The 20,749-nt window shown below is 37.0% G+C and overlaps 1 long non-coding RNA gene and 1 other non-coding gene across 2 annotated transcripts; one reads left to right on the top strand and one right to left on the bottom strand.

Annotated features, from left to right (window-relative positions):
- The first annotated feature begins 1,275 nt into the window (after positions 1 to 1,275).
- LOC145135279 (small nucleolar RNA R71) lies at positions 1,276 to 1,382 on the top strand. The gene has a single exon (XR_013719741.1). It is a non-coding gene; the product is annotated as a small nucleolar RNA R71 (small nucleolar RNA).
- Positions 1,383 to 5,954: 4,572 nt separating this feature from the next.
- On the bottom strand, positions 5,955 to 17,137 carry LOC145133237 (uncharacterized). Its single transcript, XR_013718496.1, has 3 exons — positions 16,594 to 17,137; positions 16,032 to 16,218; positions 5,955 to 6,027 (listed from the first exon to the last, which is right to left on the bottom strand). It is a non-coding gene; the product is annotated as an uncharacterized LOC145133237 (long non-coding RNA).
- Positions 17,138 to 20,749: the final 3,612 nt, after the last annotated feature.

Raw genomic sequence — 20,749 nt, 5'->3', positions numbered from 1 at the left:
ATAAGCCTTCATATTATTCCCAAACTCACATTGGAGAGTGAGTCGTCCAGGATCCCCCATCTTCTTAGGTATCTCTCCCAACACAGCTTTTGAGTTTTGCTCACTTAGAATCACCTTAGAATTCTCCTTTAATTGCTGACAAGTGTCTAACAAGTCTTGTAGGAACTTAGCATATTCTGGAACTTTTGCAAGTGAATCAATAAAAGGAGTATTGATAGGAATACCCTTCAATTGCTTGATAAACTCCAGATGTTCTCTCTCCAGTGGACTGAGATTAGCTCTAGACGGGAATGGAAAAGGTGGTTTATAAGCTGGAACAGATACTGATTTTTTCTGTTCAGACCGAGCCCACGACGTGAGCATAGCAGGCTCACGACGTGAACTGGGTATTCCAGCAGATTCTTCAATTTCGAGCTTCGGCTTCTTTGGCTTTGGATCGGGCTGTTGTGGCTCCACTTCTAAGGCTTCTAGGAACTCAGAAATCGCCTCTTCTTCAGTATCTATAGCCATTACGTGAGATTGAGTCTTCTTTTCAGGATTTTTCGGGAACATCTTCTCATTAACCAAAGTGGTAAGTTGACCAAGTTGTACTTCAAGGTTATTGATGGAGGCTTGCTGATTTTTTATTAATGTCTGCTGATCTATCATCATGGCGTGATGATTCTTCATTATAGCTCTTTGTTCTTCCATTGCAGTGTTAGTAGCATCATGTCTTTTTTCTGAAGCTTCCATAAATTTCATCAACATGGTCTCTAATTCTGATTTCTTCTCAACTAGTGGTTGCTCTCTTTGGTAGAACCCTCTGCCAGTTTGTCTATATTTTTCTTCTTTTTGCTTCTTGTATTCATCGTAAGGCAACCACTCTTTCTTCGGTTTCCTCCAGTCTTCATCATACTTGTCCCCACTTGAGTAGCAAACTTGAGCTTTCTTGTTTCCATATTCATCCAAGTTGCAATCTTTTGTCAAATGTGGGCCACTACATCTCTCGCAACCAACTCGGATTTCATGAATTGATTGGTCCATTTGGGTCAATCTCCTATCCATAGTGTTAAGCATTGCCATCACAACAGCCATCTCTTCGGTTTGTGCACCCCAACTCCTTTCATGCCTTCATTCCTTGGATTGTGGTATTCACGAGAATGTTTTGCAAATTCTTCAACTAATTCCTTGACTTAGCCTGGATTTTTCTTTGTAACTGGTCCTTGAGAATCAAGGAGTTGTCTTGTCATCACATTGACCCCGTCATAGAATATGGAGACTTCTTGTTGAATGTTAAGGTCATGTTGAGGACAATTCCTTAACAACCCTTCGTAACGCTCCCAAGCTTCGTAAAGTGACTCCCCCGGGTTTTGCTCAAAATTGGCTATTGCCTTCTTGAGTTTAGCAGTCTTGGATGGTGGACAAAATTGGTCTAGAAACTGCTCACGCATTTGATCCCAAGTAGTTATTGTACCAGGTGGAAGTGCTTTTAACCAATCCTTTGCAGCTCCTTTAAAGGTAACGGGAAGCATCCTTAGCAAGACGGTATCTCTGTTAACATTCGAGACATTGAAGTAATCAACAATGTCGTTCACTTCATCTAAGTGCTTGAACGCATCCTCATGATCTTTCCCATAGAATGGGATATCCTTTAGTGCAGAAAGGATATGTCCTTTCAGCTTGAATGTGGCAGTGGCAGGAATGGCAGGTTGTACTAAGCCTGGACCGACGTCTTCTCGAATTCTTTTTCTGTAAGCTCCCATAGACATTTCTTCAATATTCGCCATCTCGTTCCTTGGCTCGTTCTCGGGTTCACTTGTATGTAATTCAAATTCAGGCTCGGTATCGTATTCGGACTCGGCTTGGACGGGTATTTGATCTAAGACTTCAAACTTGCTCTTTGAGGCTGAACTCGATTCTCCCGTTGTCTTTACTGACTTCCTTGAAAAGGTTGATTTCAGTTCTTGTAAAGGCGACTTCTTATTATTCTTTTTGTGCAGCGTAGATTCCGGATCTTCAAGTGGTGGCACCAAAGGTGTGTTGGATCCTCTGGTCATCAACTTCTGCAAAACAAACAAAATAACAACGCAAAACTGAACTAAAATAGAAAAACAAACTAAAAACAAAGAAAACTAGGATCACAGTACTCACAACGTGAATATTGTAATACCCACGTCGTGAGTTCTGTAATGCCAGAAAAAAATTGAAACTGAAAAATAACTCTTTGCAGGTTTTATCCCACAAAAAGGATCAATTAATTTAAAGCAAACAAACTAATAATTAACTAAGCCGTTCCCCGGCAACGGCGCAAAAAACTTGATGTGCACAAAAGTACCCACTAATTTTATAATTTATAACCCTACTAACTTAACTAACTAAAATGCACCTAGGCAGTGTACCTAGTCGAATTATAGAATAGTTGGGTAAGTCGGGTGTCGATCACAGGGAATGGTGTTACTAATTAATCTACTTGCTAGCGAATTAACCTAATTATTAACAAGTTTAAAAAGGGTTTTATCTGATTTTACAAGATCAGACGAACTTAGCTCAAATTCAATCAATAAGTAAAAACACTCTTGTTTAGTTCGAATCCACTTCGTCCTTATGGCTAGCTAATAATTATGGATTATCAAGTTGGTTTTAATTATATTAACAATTTAAGTCTAATTTTACCAATATTTAACTAATTCATGTAAAACTATGTATGGTCACACACGATTAAACACAGAACCAATTATGATTATGAATATGCTATGTAAGATTTATTATGTAAACGCAATTATAGTCATAATCTACGTTCTTTAGCACATCTAAGTTTATTTGCTTTAATTACTAACTAAGATTGGTCAATCCTAGCTCTAACAATTTAATGTTCACTAAATCATTAGGTAAACAAGTTCATGCAGTTAATGGTCACTAAGCTACACAGAACATGGAATCAAGTAACTAAAGAAAACAACCATAAGCATGCTAGGTAATTATAAATCAAACACAAACAATTTACCAACTAAATAAATCCATACAAAATTAAGCTATTCATAAGTTAGAAGCTTCATCTAGCTAAACAAGAGTAGCTAGATTCAGCTGCTCATAATAGCAACTAACACACTAACACAAATCAAAGTATAAGGAAACATGTTCATAAGTATCAAATAAGTGAACTAAATTATGGACCTTCACTCTTTTGGTGTTGAAAACCTTTTCCAGAACCTTACTTCTGCTGTAAATCGTCTCCTGGAACCTCTTTCTTCTGCCAAAGTCTCTCAAATCGTAATGGGCAAGGGAATTTATAGTATTCTGATTTCCCGAGTTCACGTCGTGAACCATAAGGATTCACGTCGTGAATATTAGATAATCGTGTTCGGCAAGGACTCTTCCACCCGCATGCATATCTTCTAGAATTCTCGACTCACGTCGTGAACCATGAATTGTTCACGTCGTGAGTACGTCTTTTGGGTGATTTTCCGTTCTTCTTTTCTTCAATCCTCCAAAGTTCCATATTCTGTCAATTTCAATCCCTATCTTCGAAGATGCTTCTGTTTGGCTGCAAAATAACAAATTAAACTTATAAGTACCATTATTTTATGCAAATGACCAAAATATTAATAGAAATGTAATTAAATATTGCCTTAAAATATGTATAAATATGGCAATATCAATACCTATTAAGAGAAATATTAAATATACAAAAAAGAATTTAAAAGGGTAAAACTGTCCTTTGAGGTATTCCAAAGACCAAAACCATAAGAATTTCTTAATTTTGGGACCAAAACCACGGAAATTTTTTGATTTTTGACCTTCCATGCAACTCAAAAACTTTTTGGACGCTATCTGTGACATCCTGAAATTTAGGGCATAGACTACGAGCGACTAAATTACAACGAACCTTTTGTAATTTAAATCATCCGGTTTTAGTACATCGAAAGCAAAATAAATGAATTCATTTCAAATAATATAGGGATATATACACTAAAGTCCTAATATTTTCATCGATTTGACAAGAAAGTCCTAAACTTTATTTTTTTGACAGTAAAGTCCAAATTACCGGCAATTTTTGACACTTTTACCCTTTTTTCCCGGTTAGCCGGTTATTAGGACTTTTTTGTCAAAAAATAAAGTTTAGGACTTTCTTGTCAAATCGTCAATTAGGACTTTACTGTCAAAAAAATAAACTTTAGGTTTTTTTTGTCAAATCGTTGAAAATATTGGGACTTTAGTGTATATATCACCCTTGTAAAAGTTTCTTCTTGCTTCGCCGCCAAATCTTGAACTAAAAAGTGGGAACAAATTATACAAACACAAACAACGCATGCCTAGTCAAAAGGGTGTGAATGTTGAGAAGGGAAAGAAGGGCAATTTCGTTTTTTTTCGGTTTCTTATTTCTCCATTTTTGGGACTACAAAAAGCTAACACAACCCTGATTCTTTCTTTTTTTCTTGATTATCTCCATTTTTTTCAATGTCGGTTTGTTGAGATTAAAAAAACTATTTAACAAGAAGCAAACGTTAAGGATTTCAATAGGATCTAGCTGACTAGAAAATGTTTCAATAACTCTTACGCTTAAAGAGTATCATACCATTAAATTTCTAACAAAAAAAATGATATATACACTAAAGTCCCAATATTTTCAATGATTTGACAAGAAAGTCCTAAACTTTATTTTTTTGACAGTAAAGTCCTAATTGACGATTTAACAAGAAAGTCCTAAACTTTATTTTTTTTGACAAAAAAGACCTAATTACCGGCTAACCGGGAAAAAAGGGTAAAAGTGTCAAAAATTGCCGGTAATTTGGACTTTACTGTCAAAAAAATAAAGTTTAGGACTTTCTTGTCAAATCGATGAAAATATTGGGAGTTTAATGTATATATCCCAATATTATAAGATGCCAAATGATACCTTACTTCCAAATGTGTAAACTGTCAACCAAATCAAACCGCTCAAACTGCAACGCTGAGTGTTGCGTCTAAAAAATTAAAATTTTGTAATAAGCAGTTTTGAGCAAAACAAACATTAAAATATTATATTACATGTTTCCTTGTCTCCAAAAATATAAAGAATGTCCAAAACGGAGTTCATATGCTAAAGATACGACCGTTTTAAGAGTGTGGCCTTCTTGGACATGAAAGTGCTTCATTAGACTATAAATGGGAGCTCATACCTCTCCTAAATCCTCACATCATCAGCCATTCTCTTCCTCTCTCAAATCTAGATCTATCTCTCTCTTAGTAACACAGACACACCACCATATACCACTGATTCCACCACCCTATACCACCCTTATAACCTCTCCCTTAAACACCAACATCATTCCAGTTCTCCCTTTCATTGAAATCAACTCGAAACAAGAGAAGAGAACCGAAAATAGCAAGACAAATTCGAATTCTAACAACTTCGGATTCTGCCATTTCGGATCCTACCCATTTCAGAATTCTGCCCATTTTGGATCTTGTCCATTTCAGATCCTGCCCACTTCGGAATCTGCTCACTTCAGATCTTCTGAGTTTCGGATCCTCTACAGCTTCAGATCCTCCTTCATTTCAGACCTTCCTAACTTCGGATCTTTTACAGTTTCGGATTTTCTGAACTTCGGATCCTTCTTCACTTTGGAATTTCAACAAGCCTCAGATCTTTTGCACCTCGAAACATCTGCACATCGGATCTTCTGCACCTCATAATTTCTGCCACTTTAGGTGTCTCTTATCATCACCGAAGGCTCCTATTGTCTTTCCTTTCATCAAAATTAAGCTAATCCCGAAGGTTCAAATTCACAACAACACATCTCGGTTCTCGCATCCAATACTCAAAAACAACTCGGTAACCGCACATTAAGGTGAGTGTTACGGCCCCTCTTTTGTATTTACTTATTTTGAGGGAGAATACATTTATGTACTAAGTTTTATAAATTATACAAACAAATTATTACACTACCTTTTAACTGCTTACGGTACGGGGAGTCTGGTTTGAAGGGCTGCTTGGGTTGTTGGATTCCAGAACGGCTTAATTGCTAAAATGATCCTGCCCTCCGGTGTTTCATGTATGGCCCTCTTCTGTACATAGTAGTTACAAAACCTTGTTTAGCACTTATATATTATAAGTAAACAATATCGTTTTAAACTTCGATATCCTAGTATCTTATGTTGTTAGAATTATACATCTATTGAAATAACATATGCCTTTTACTATAGAGTTTATAAAAGAAACATACTTCGTTATAAAACTTAGTGCCTTATACTTTACACACATGTCAAACAAACTCGACTTTTATAAACTTGATGTCGTGAAATAACATATGCCTTTTACTATAGAGTTTATAAAAGAAACATACTTCATTATAAAAGTTAATGCATTATACTTTACACACATGTCAAACATACTCGGAATTTATAAACTTGATGTCATGAAATAACATATGCCTTTTACTATAGAGTTTATAAAAGAAACATACTTCGTTATAAAAGTTAGTGCCTTATACTTTACACACATGTCAAACATACGTGGCTAATAAACCTGATGTCATGAAATTCATTATGCCTAGAATTTACCCACAAGTAAGTTAGGGATGAGAGTTATTCACAAACTTTTTAGTTAAGGGTTTTTTTTTGTAACGCCCGTAGATCCGAGCTAGTCAATTTAGAGATAATAGGGGTCGAAAACGACTTTCCGACAAAAGATTATTTAGAATAAATAATCTTAACCAAGTTGTATAATATGTCTCAATAGTTCCGTACATATGAAGAACACTGAAATCCGAGTTATAACGAAGAAGTTATGACTCGTCGAAGTTTTTCGGCAAAACCGCCACGACACCGGGAGACGTAAATAGTGAATCTTTGATAAAGGACTTTTTATCCTTAGTGATCTAAACAAAAGTTGTAATATACGTTAAACCGAGAGCGTCCATAAAAAGAACGCGCAAATCTGACTTCGTATGAGGAAGTTATGATTTTTCTAAGATTCGGCTTAGCAGTGCACGGCCCGAAACTCGAATTTTAGTTCGAGCGGTTTTTGGCTTACGAAACCCAAATGAGAGTTAAAGATCTCATTAATAGGAACTCAACGGTAAAAAGACAGACGAAAACGGAGTCCGTATGAAGGAGTTACGAATTCTTCGCGGTCATTTAACAGTCTAAACTCCTCCTACTATTAAATTTAAGATCGGTTGAGAATTAGCCGACAAAGTCTAAATGAAAGTTGTAGATCTTGATTTTACCTACGTGTGAAAAAAAAGAACGTCGAAAACGGAGCTCGTATGCGAGAGTTATGATTTTTCTAAGTCGGGAGGCTGATACGCGAGTTTGGGTGACGTGGCACCACCAGAAAGAGGACACGTGGCACCACCAGAAGGCTGCCACATGCACCAACTCGGCGAGTTTGTGTCAAGACTTGGCGAGTCCATCAGATATTTCCACTATAATTAGATGTGCCGGGTCTTGCCATTTCTTCACACCTCTCAAGCCTTCTTTTTCTCTCTACACACTCTCTCTAGCCCCCAACCCCCCCCCCCCCCCCTAAGCCTAGGTAAACCCCCTAGCACCCGAAGGAAGCCCCGAGGCTCCCGAAGCCCGAGAAAAGAGCCTTTCGGCTCGGGAACGCTGCTCCAGCGAAGCTCGGTTTTCGAGAAAACCCGCTGTTTCGTCGAAGGAAATTATTTTTAAGAAGCGAAGCACTGTCTGAGTTCGGAATCACCACCTTTTCAAGTGAGTGCATGGTCCCTTTCATCTTACACATAGATATGAAGTATTTTATATAAACTACGTGTTATGTGTGCATATTATCTGTATATTTGCTATCTATGCTGGATGAACGATTTTATACAAGTTTTCTTTGATTTAAACTGTATATGTTTTTATATCTACGTAATATGTTGGGTAAAACATGAGTAGATGAAATATGAGTTGGATGATGAGTTGAAAGGTGATATAGACCATGAGGTAAGGTTGACTACAAAATTTGGTAAGGTTGACTACAAATTTGGTAAGGTTGACTACAAAATTTGACATTGTTGACTATGAATTCGTACAAACTGGTAGATTTTATATAAAAATTGGCATAAAAAGCTTAGCTTATTCGTTATTTCTATAGAAATTTTGTTTAGGTTCAATCGGAGAATTTAAGAGAGTTTTCTCAAGTTGGAAGATGGAAAAATGAGTGTTTTTCAAAAAAAGAAAAAAAGGTATTTAAACATGGGAGAACAAATTCGTTATGATTTTTCTAAGTCAGGAGGCTGATACACGAGTTTAGGTGACGTGGCACCACCAGAAAGAGGACACGTGGAACCACCAGAAGGCTGCCACATGCACCAAATCGGAGAGTTTGTGTCAAGACTCGGTGAGTCCATCAGATATTTCCACTATAAATAGATGTGTCGGGTCTTGCCATTTCTTCACACCTCTCAAGCCTTCTTTCTCTCTCTACACTCTCTCTCTCTAGCCCCCAAACCCCCCCCCCCCTAAGCCTAGGTAAACCCCCTAGCACCCGAAGGAAGCCCCGAGGCTCCCGAAGCCCCGAGAAAAGAGCCTTTTGGCTCGGGAACGCTGCTCCAGCGAAGCCCGGTTTTCGAGAAAACCCGTTGTTTCGTCGAAGGAAATTATTTTTAAGAAGCGAAGCGCTGTCTGAGTTCGGAATCACCACCTTTTCAAGTGAGTGCATGGTCCCTTTCATCTTACACATAGATATGAAGTATTTTATATAAACTACGTGTTATGTGTGCATATTATCTGTATACTTGCTATCTATGCTGGATGAACGATTTTATACAAGTTTTATATGATTTAAACTGTATATGTATTTATATCTACGTAATATGTTGGGTAAAACATGAGTAGATGAAATATGAGTTGGATGATGAGTTGAGAGGTGATATAGACCATGAGGTAAGGGTGAGAGGTGGACGATGTGAGAAGCCTTGTTCCTAAATGCTGGCCCCGTCATCTAGCAGAGTATGGATGACAACCATGGACTATTCTAGACAGTCCAGTGGAACACTAGCAGGCTCGTAACCTGTAGGGGTTGTGAACGATGTGTTCACCGGTGTACTCTAAAAACCCATTGACATGTATTGCGAGTGGACTCTAAAAAACGATACTGTCAATAAACGAGATAACCCTAGCAGTTGTGCTCGAAGGACAATACTGGCAGCTACGCCTCACATAGAATGTCACAATTCTGGCAGCTGCGCCTAAGTGATAGAACTAGCAGCTGTGCTTGACAGCTGTGTCATTGACAACGATGGACTTCGTACCTATTCCTTAGGATAATCCTTAGGAATGAATGAATGAGAAATAGCTGATTCTTAGGGTAGATCCTTAAGAGTAAAGAAGATAATGGGGATGAGTAATTGGGTTTACTGTTTGATGATTAAACATAATAATTATATTATTGTCGGTTGAAAACCCTATGTACTCACCAGGTTTCCCAACCTGACTCACTCAGTTTATTTATATCACAGGTGTTGATATGAAGTCACATTACACTGAGAGATTAAGGAGATATAAATCACTAGTGATAATGAATGTAAGTTCTGTTTATGCTTATGTTTCTGTATTGACGATGACATCCCAAATGTTTTAAAATGAATAAAAATACTTTTCTTCGGAAATGCCCTGATAACGTATTTATCATGTTTCACTGGGAACAAATTCCGCACATTTTTATTAAAAAGAGGTACTCTGATTTTTATAAAGCATAAACAAAATCGGTCTTTTTGGGCCGTGAAAATGGGGATGTCACAGTTGGTATCAGAGCATTAGTTTAAGCGAACTAGGAATATGGATTTATTTCTAGACTTAAACTTAGAATGCTAAGCGATGATCGTGAGGAGTGTGTCTAATAAAATTTAGGTAGTACACCTGAATAGACACAAGCACTAGCTAATTTAGGGAAAATGCATAAAATGCTTTTATGTGCTATATGCCATTATTTGTTCGGATCTATGGTCTGTTGTCGACCGGATCTGGAAACCTTATGTGTTTAGGATTCTAAACGTACGACTACGATATTAGAACTAGCATGTAAACGTTTCGGGGTGATAAGGATGATTTAAAACGTCAATTCTAAATTAAGATCCAGATTCACCTTATTCGGTGTATAGATCAAAATGGCAAGAACCCGCAATGGAGCTGGGAATGGAAATGGGAATAGTAATCAACCCCCGGTGATTCAGCAAATACATGTCGTAGTAGAAGATGTACCCGAGCCAATCACCATGGCTGGAGTACAAGCCATGATTCGGGCTATGTTAGCTGAACAAAGGGAAGAAATGAGGCGAATGTTGAATAGGGACGAACCTACCATACCCGTTGAGCAACCGGAGTTGATTCCCGAGCAATCGGAGGAAGGGAACTATAGCCGCCAAGTGAGTCAAGTTGGGACTCAAGGAGAACGAAGGAATGGCCCGGAAAAGGGAAACGACAAGGATGGGCGAATGTATAAGAATTTCTTGGGTGCCAAGCCACCAAGTCTTTCTGGAAGCCCGTAGTCGGTTGAGATTATGGATTGGATCTCCGAGATGGAGATGGTGTTTGAAAGCTGCAGTTGTAGCGAGAAACAGAAGACTGTCTTCGCAGTAAGACAACTGAAAACTGGAGTCTTGAGCTGGTGGAAGCTATTGGCAGATACAATGCCACGAGGAGAAGCCCTAAGGGTGTCATGGGAAGAGTTCTTGGAACAGTTGAAAATGCAGTACTGCTCAGAGATAGATCTGATAGACCTAAACAATGAGTTTCAGAACCTGAATAAAGGGAAGATGAGTGTTGATGAGTATGCCACCGCATTCACCGAGAGGATGAAGCTATTTCCCTACTTGGTTCCTACTGAACTCTCCAAGATTGATAGGTTTGCTAACAGACTGCCCACAGACTTTGGCCCAATGGTCAAAATGGCAACTACCTTGAAAACAGCTGTTAAAGCAGCTAAGAATGTAGAGACCCAGATAAGAGAAAGGGGTCTAGAAAAAGACAAGGCAGGAGAAAAGAGGAAGTTTGAAGGATCTTCAAGGTCCAACAAGGAGACCAAATTCCTGAAGTCTGGAGGAGGAAGAGGAAGTGAAGCAAGATGGTGCGAGAAGTGCAAAAAGAAACACTCTGGAAAATGCGGTGAGGAGGTGACTTGTTTCAAGTGTGGAAAGCATGGGCATTACGCCAACGAGTGTACATTCAACAAAAGGGTATGTTACGAATGTAACGAGGAAGGTCACTTCAAGCAAGACTGCCTAAAGAGAGAAGGGGCTATAAAGCCAAATGTGCCGCCAAGGCCGAAAGCAAGAACATTCCATATGATCCTTGATGAGGCAGCTGACAATGCAAGGAATCAGGAATGAGGACAGATATCCGAAGAGCAAGTCGTGAAGTAGTTGGGTAGATAGTACCACGAGGTGTAGCCTATTAGAGGCATAATATAGGGTGAACTTGAACACCTATGTAATTGTTTCAAGAAATAATATAAAACCTTCGTTTTGATATCTGGTGTGTTATATGATTTTCTTGTATGGTAACTTGGAAAACTGCGAGACAATACTTGGGACGAGTATGAGTAGGTGTGAAAGGTAGTAGATGCATATACTACCGGAAGCACAAGACTCACGCTTGGATCAGGGAAAGTCACAAGGTTACCAAGAAGCTAGTAATTGATTCCGTTTTATTCAAGCATGTCGTTACCATCGTTTCGGTAATGACTAAGACGATGATTGTTATTCCGACCCTAGTGGTCATATCAAATTGAGTTCGACTACGCTGAGTAAGGGTGTGCAAAAAACCGCACAAACCGCCCACACCGCACCAAACCGCACCGCATAATGCGGTTTAGAATTCTGCGGTGCGGTCTGCGGTTCGTAATTTTGTCAAACCACACTACGCGGCGCGGTTTGCGGTTTATAGTTACCAAACTGCGTTTCAAACCGCACCGCATTGTATTAATAAAAATTATATATATATATATATATATATATATATATATATATATATATATATATATATATATATATATATATATATATATATCAAAAGTTTCCAATCACCAAATACTTCATACTGTAGAATAACTTTTTTCTATATCTGATGGTTAAATTTGATAATTAAAGACTTAAAAGACTATGATATCAATTTCATAAGTCACACCAACTTAGAAAAAGATTATATGGTTTTTTTTGTTTGCAATATCTATGCATTTTAAAGGGTATGCAATATAATTAATAAAATTTGAAAGTGTTTAAATGGAATGATTAACAACAAAAGTTATAAATTAGAACAACTTATCAAACCGCATAAACCGCAAACAAACCGCACAAACCGTCCGCATGAAACCGCGCCGCATAATGCAGTTTAGAGCTTTCGCGGTGCGGTTTGCGGTTTCCAAAAAACTCAAACCGCATGTGCGTTGCGGTTTGCGGTTTCAACTCTAAACCGCACCAAACTGCACCGCGAACACCCCTAACGTTGAGTATGTTATGTGGTTCAGAGAATCAAGTTCGATGTAGCAACTGACTTAAGACGGAAGATTGAAATAAAAAGCGATCAGTAGAGGTATCGCGAAAAGTTGCTTGTAGCTAGAAATGTTACCTTTTAAGATGTGGTTAGAACATGAAGGAAGGTATAGTCTGTTCTGGAATTTGACTCTAAAAGACCTGAGTCCAAGCAACGCATCATACGATGAGAGGTCATTAGAACATGACCCATCGGTCTATTATGATGATCGAAGGAAGAAACTTATCTCAAGTTTGTTAAAGAAAGAGTCTCCAATAAAGATCGAGATCGTGACATGAAGATCATGATTGAAGTCTAACATGAGATAGAGAGCGGGTCCAAGATCGGGCACCGCCTGCAGTCAGGAAGTCTTAGAGTTAGATACTCGTTCGAAGAAATATGAAAGTTACGGTTATTACTTAGGATGAAGAGATAACGTATGGAGTCATCATGTGAGCCCTGTTTCTTTGATGATTCCGGGACGTAATCATCCTAAGGGAGAGATAATTGTAACGCCCGTAGATCCGGGCTAGTCAATTTAGAGATAATATGGGTCGAAAACGACTTTTCGACAGAAGATTATTTAGAATAAATAATCTTAACCAAGTTGTATAATATGTCTCAATAGTTCCGTACATATAAAGAACGCCGAAATCCGAGTTATAACGAAGAAGTTATGACCCGTCGAAATTTTCGGCAAAACCGGCACGGCACCGGGAGACGTAAATAGTGAATCTTTGATAAAGTACTTTTTAGCCTTAGTGATCTAAACAAAAGTTGTAGTATACGTTAAACCGAGAGCGTCCATAAAAAGAACGCCCAAATCTGACTTCGTATGAGGAAGTTATGATTTTTCTAAGATTCGGCTTAGCAGTGCACGACCCGAAACTCGAATTTTAGTTCGAGCGGTTTTGGCTTACGCAACCCAAATGAGAGTTGAAGATCTCATTAATAGGAACTCAACGGTAAAAAGACAGACGAAAACGGAGTCCGTATGAAGGAGTTACGAATTCTTCGCGGTCATTTAACAGTCTAAACTCCTCCTACTGTTAAATTTAAGATCGGTCGAGAATTAGCCGACGAAGTCTAAATGAAAGTTGTAGATCTTGATTTTACCTACGCGTGGAAACAATAACGTCGAAAACGGAGCTCGTATGCGAGAGTTATGATTTTTCTAAGTCAGGAGGCTGATACGCGAGTTTAGGTGACGTGGCACCACCAGAAAGAGGACACGTGGCACCACCAGAAGGCTGCCACATGCACCAAATCGGAGAGTTTGTGTCAAGACTCAGTGAGTCCATCAGATATTTCCACTATAAATAGATGTGTCGGGTCTTGCCATTTCTTCACACCTCTCAAGCCTTCTTTCTCTCTCTACACTCTCTCTCTAGCCCCCAAACCCCCCCCCCCCCCTAAGCCTAGGTAAAACCCCTAGCACCCGAAGGAAGCCCCGAGAAAAGAGCCTTTTGGCTCGGGAACGCTGCTCCAGCGAAGCCCGGTTTTCGAGAAAACCTGTTGTTTCATCGAAGGAAATTATTTTTAAGAAGCGAAGCGCTGTCTGAGTTCGGAATCACCACCTTTTCAAGTGAGTGCATGGTCCCTTTCATCTTACACATAGATATGAAGTATTTTATATAAACTACGTGTTATGTGTGCATATTATCTGTATACTTGCTATCTATGCTGGATGAACGATTTTATACAAGTTTTATATGATTTAAACTGTATATGTATTTATATCTACGTAATATGTTGGGTAAAACATGAGTAGATGAAATATGAGTTGGATGATGAGTTGAAAGGTGATATAGACCATAAGGTAAGGGTGAGAGGTGGACGATGTGAGAAGCCTTGTTCCTAAATGCTGGCTCCGTCATCTAGCAGAGTATGGATGACAACCATGGACTATTCTAGACAGTCCAGTGGAACACTAGCAGGCTCATAACCTGTAGGTGTTGTGAACGATGTGTTCACCGGTGTACTCTAAAAACCCATTGACATGTATTGCGAGTGGACTCTCAAAAACGATACTGTCAATAAACGAGATAACCCTAGCAGTTGTGCTCGAAGGACAATACTGGCAGCGGCGCCTCACATAGAATGTCACAATTCTGGCAGCTGCGCCTAAGTGATAGAACTAGCAGCTGTGCTTGACAGTCGTGTCATTGACAACGATGGACTTCGTACATATTCCTTAGGATAATCCTTAGGAATGAATGAATGAGAAATAGCTGATTCTTAGGGTAGATCCTTAAGAGTAAAGAAGATAATGGGGATGAGTAATTGGGTTTACTGTTTGATGATTAAACATAATAATTATATTATTGTCGGTTGAAAACCCTATGTACTCACCAGGTTTCCCAACCTGACTCACTCAGTTTATTTATATCACAGGTGTTGATATGAAGTCACATTACACTGAGAGATTAAGGAGATATAAATCACTAGTGATAATGAATGTAAGTTCTATTTATGCTTATGTTTCTGTATTGACGATGACATCCCAAATGTTTTCAAATGAATAAAAATCATTTTCTTCGGAAATGCCCTGATAACGTATTTATCATGTTTCACTGGGAACAAATTCCGCACATTTTTATTAAAAAGAGGTACTCTGATTTTTATAAAGCATAAACAAAATCGGTCTTTTTTGGGCGTGAAAATGGGGATGTCACATTTTTTAGTGATATGTTATTCATTAGCTAAGTCTAACCACTTAGAATACCCATAATACTATAACCGTTAATCTTCGGAGCGAGATACATATGTATAGATCTATACGGGGTTGACATCTCCACATGCGGTTGCTAGCTACAATCTCGACTGATCAATCGAAGCGGGTGATAAGTGTCTACAATTGTTACTGCAACGTCAAATGAAGCGTTGTGGTCGGGTACACTCAAGTCACATAACTCGGTTATAAGACTCACTATAAATATTAACTCGAATCTCTCTCTCTCTCTCTCTCTCTCTCTCTCTCTCTCTTAATACAACTTTAAACTTGGTTCGTTTAAAAACCGTTTTAAGCATGAAATTACTTATGTCAAGACATTGTTTGGATTTTTCAAAGCTTATTTAAATATGGTTTACTTATAAAGAATATACTTTTTGAAACGCTTTTAAAAGTATCATTACTGCTACTAGCAGAAAACCTGTGACTCTCACCAACATTGTGTTGACCCTCAAAACTACATGTATTCTCAGGAAATCAGTAATCAAGCAAATTCAGACGACGGATAATCAGGGATCTCAGACAATTTAGTTTACTAGTTTTATTATGTCTGCCTACTTGTTTAAGTCAATTTATATATTATACTATTATCTGTAAGAACCATGTATTCAAACATCAAGATTGAATATAAATGTTGTTTTATTTATTGTTTAATTTGTGCTATATATTCAGTTTATCTGTGATCCATGAACTTAGTCGCACAACCCGGCTTGTTCCGCCGCCTCGACCGAGGGTGTGACACTATCCATAGTTTTTGGAAAACCACAAGGACCAAGTTTGCAGTTTTATCTTTTAACTAATTTAATTGATGTTTCTTTGTTATATATTTCTGTTGATCTCTCCCTGTCCCTTTGGCTCTTACCCTAACACCAAAAAAGGTATAAGTCTTAAAGATACCGGTACACCTCTTATGCAGGAGAGAGAAAAAATACGAGAAGGGCTAGATGCCCGTTAGCTCGGCTTCCTCCAACTTAGGGTGTAGTGTAGCCAAACCATCGTCGAGGTCCACATCAACCCCTAGGCCCTTCAATGCTAGTATGCTGCTCAACCTAATGGTCACAAAAAACTTTTAATACTTCAATAATTACTTTTTTGGTAGTTGAATTTTATCTAAAAAAAATTGAAGTTTTTTCTTATTTTCAGGTTTTTCAGCCAATGAATACCAAGTATTATAGTGCATTTATATTTTTACTATATATTCAGATTTTTACTATTTACTATGTATCGATTTTTTTGTCTTTGAAAACTGAATACCTTCAACTTTTATATTTTGAATTTTTTAGCAGCTTTTTATTTATGTTTTTTGACAACCATTAAATCCTTTAAAACAAACAATAAACCACAAGTTTTATATAAACAAAAAATAAAAAATATATTAAGAAATATGTTAACAATAATGAAAAAAATATGTTCTTTAACACCACCTTCTGACATCGAACTGTTGTCGGCAACCACTAACCGACGGTAAGAATTAACCCACCCGAGACAGAACAAGAGAAAGAGAAATAGAGGCAACCATCGTTTCCGCCGGAGACATCGACGAGAGAAAGGAGATCGTGAGAAAGGCCACCGGAACACCTCATTAGCCGAAGAAGATCGTCGTGAGAAAGACCATGGTAGAAATAACAGGAAAAGGGAGAGGGAGAGCAACAGAGAGGCATGTCGAGAGGTGGTGTTTCCGATCTACTCTGCCATTGACCACTGTCGTCACCACCTCCGACAACCTATCTCCGACAACTAAGTTCAAAATAGAAGAAAAAACAGCGACATAAAGAGAGGGAGAGAGAGAGGGCGGATGGTGGTGATATTCGACGGTGGTGTTCAACGGTTGTGTTTGTCGGCGGTGGTCCTCAGGCCGACATCGAGCTCTTGGTCGGCCGACAGTGGAGCGGCTGCTATGGTGGTGAAGGGATAAGAGAAAAAAGTGAGAGTGGCTGATGAGAGATAAGGGTTTTTTGGGTTTATTTTTTAATGATAAATTTGCTAATTTAGTCAAATTTGCTAACTATTTTGCTCAAAAATAACAAAAAAAAAATTACGATAAATAGCCACTAAAATCTCAGATGGCTAGACCTCATCTACAGTTTCGACATTCCATCTGCTATTTGGTGGTGTCAATCTACTATTTGGTGAGTTCATCTTCTATTTCCTCTATATCCATCTGCTATTTGTCACAGGTTATAAAAATGCTATTTTTTTGAAATCTATTCCACCAAATTGCAGATGGGTTTTGTTCTATCTGCGATATACGCTCAACCCATATGTGATTCTACGCTTAATTTTTTTTAATACTTACGTTTGACTACAAATTTGGTAAGGTTGACTACAAAATTTGACATTGTTGACTATGAATTCGTACAAACTGGTAGATTTTATATAAAAATTGGCATAAAAAGCTTAGCTTATTCGTTATTTCTTTAGAAATTTTGTTTAGGTTCAATCGGAGAATTTGAGAGAGTTTTCTCAAGTTGGAAGATGGAAAAATGAGTGTTTTTCAAAAAAAGAAAAAAAGGTATTTAAACATGGGAGAACAAATTGCAGATGGACCTAGTCAAACTTAGAGATGGAAGTCCATCTACGAATGTACAAGTCTTTAATGCACGAGTCATGCATTAATGACTTGTACATTCTCAGATGGACTTTCGATTTCATAAATGGTCATAATTAACAGCAATTTTAGTCGCTATTTTGTGTAATTTGCTAATTTTTGGCTATTTTGTGCAAAATAATTATCAAATTTGGCTATATTTTGCAATTTTTGTCTTTTTTAATTTATAAATGGGTTTGGTTGTGGTTTAAGAAGAAAATTAGATTTTTAATTAAAAAAAATGTCTTTTTAATTAAAATTTACATTTTTTTAGAATGGGAATAAAATGTAATGCACATTTTTATTTTTATAAGTTTTAAAATATAAAAAATCGTGTAATAATAAATAAAATTGATATTTTTTTTAAGAATGTAAATAAACATATAATATACGTTTTTATTTTATAAATTTTAAAATATAAAAATGACATATTAAACAGATTAAATAGATTTAAAATGTAATAAATTATTTGTATATTAAACAAAATTTATTAATTATTATTTTATTATTAGCTAATAATTATAAATAAAAAAGCTAATCATTATAGATAAAAATGTTAAATTATTATTTAATCATTTTAATCATTGGCTAGAAAAAATAATATAATAATTAGAGGGTATTGGTAGAGAATCTTCAATGGAAGCTTATTTTTTTAGCTTTTTACTATTTGTTTTAAGTTATTTATCATTTATTACAATTGGAGCTAATTGTTTTTTTTCTTTTTTATATTGATCACTCAATAAATATTGAATGGTCAATATGCTTTCATCGAAGGATATTATTCGGGTCGGACCCGAACCGAACCGACCCGAACCCGAATAAACCGAAAACCGAATAAGGGTAATTGTATGAACCGAAAACCAAACCAAATAAGCAATACGGGTTCGGTTCGGTTCGGGTATTATTCGGTTCGGTTCGGTTCCGAATAACCCAAATAACATGTACAAGATGATTAAGGAGCCGAATAACCCGAATAACCCGTATAACCCGAATAACCCAAATAACATTTAGAATGTGATTATAAATATTATATTTTGTATGACTTTTGTAGCTTATGATTTCATAACAAATCTTTTAAAGAAACAAATTAAAAGATTGAGTAGTAGATTAACACATTCAAATTTCAATGAGTAATATACATAATAACACATTGAAAGATTGAGTAGTAGATTAAGATACAAATACTTACTTGAGTTTCTTGATTTGGAACCCAATTTTCCATGACTTGAATGGGGTTTGATCACAATAGAAACTAGAAAACAAGGACGAGGAGACGATTATTTTTTCCAGACGCAAGGGCCGACTTTTTTTTATCGTGAATTCACTTTGAAGTTTGAACTTTGAACTAGTGATGATCGATCAATGAGTCCAGGTTATCGCAAGTCGCAAAGGCAGCAGCCGCAATCGTTGATCAAAGAGTAATGTCGCAAGGATGAGAAAAACCTCAATCGATCAAAGAGTAATGTCGTCGACTCGTCGATTTGGTGTAATACGCTACTGTCGATTTGGTGTAATACGGATGATCGAATTCGATTTCGTTGATTTTTTTTGGTATATTACGTGGGTTTTGTTGGGTAACGATTAATATAAAAGAAGACCGAATAAGCAATCGAGTTAGGAAAAAAAATGTGACTTTTCATATTCGGTTCGGTCCTTTTGGACCGAATAAGACCTTATTCGGGTAACCCGGACCGAATAACCCGAAAACCGAATAAGCCTTATATAGATACCCGAAAACCGAATCAAATTGTTTATTCGGGTCTAATTCGGTTCGGTTCGGTTCGATTTTCGGTTCGGTTTGGGTTTTCGGGCCAAATTCTCATCCCTACTTTCATCTTTAGTATGTTTAACCTCCTCATCTTCTAATCATATTTCTTTTTACCCCTTAATTATATTTTTGTTTTAAATATTTTTAATTTATTTACTAATTAATATTTCTATCAAATATTTAATGACATATTACATAAGAATTATAAATTTATAACCATTATATAATATTTTCAACTTTTTTATAACTATGACATTAATTTTTAAGTATTTTACCTTTATAAAATAAAGACCCGGTGTATATATATCTCTATTTTCGTTTGTTTGTGGCACTCAACGTCTATAAAATATAATATGTGTTTAAAAACTAACTAATTAAACGAAGGGATTTTATAGACTATTTTAAATAGATAATGATAGATTATGTAAAAATAAAGAAAAAACTGTTGGAAGAGGTTAACCATTGAAATGGTTATTTAATTATAAGTTAAAACTAATAGGATGATGAGATGACAATAGTTTTAAATCATAGTATACATGAACCATTGGATATGCTCTTATCTTCATTTTTATTTTCCAAACACTCATTTTTGACTTGTAATGATGGTAAAATAATAGCAAATCAATTAGGCTGCATGGAGTCGGACGCTGACGCTATCATGGCTCGTTAGGAGGTCACTAGGCTCGTTGAACACCGCTCCCTGGCGCTCGAGCCCGCTACCAGCATCTCGCTAAGGTCTAAGCGAGAGGAGAGAAAGAATCCTGATATGTGATTGGCTGATTCCTTTTCTTTTCTTTTTTTAATTTTCCCCCCAAAATCAAACCTATTAAATGGGGATACTACCACTCTCTACCTTTTATGTGCTAAACATGTTAATCGACTTCAAAAAACATAAAAAAAATCATACATAACAAGGTGCTAGAAGGGCTAGCACTCCATTTAACCTCATCCCAAACAGGCAAACACCCTATTTAGGATCTAAATCACCCCTTGCAAATATTTAAACATTATAGGTCCCTAAACCTAGATATTTTATTTAAAATCAATCAGTAAGACCTAAAATAGCAAATCAATCCTTAACATGCTGATATGGCATCCAGAATGGGCACTGATATGTCATCCACATCAATCTGACATGGCACCCAAACGGTTAGGACATATCATGTATATGTTTCAGGTTTGAAAACAAACACAAACCAAAGAGGGATATTACAATTCTGCTTAA

The sequence above is a fragment of the Lactuca virosa genome, chromosome 8 (genome assembly GCF_052849685.1).
Source record: "Lactuca virosa cultivar CGN04683 chromosome 8, Lactuca_virosa_CGN04683_v6, whole genome shotgun sequence".
NCBI classification, from domain to species: domain Eukaryota; kingdom Viridiplantae; phylum Streptophyta; class Magnoliopsida; order Asterales; family Asteraceae; genus Lactuca; species Lactuca virosa.
This window is presented reverse-complemented; position numbering and strand designations above follow the sequence as displayed.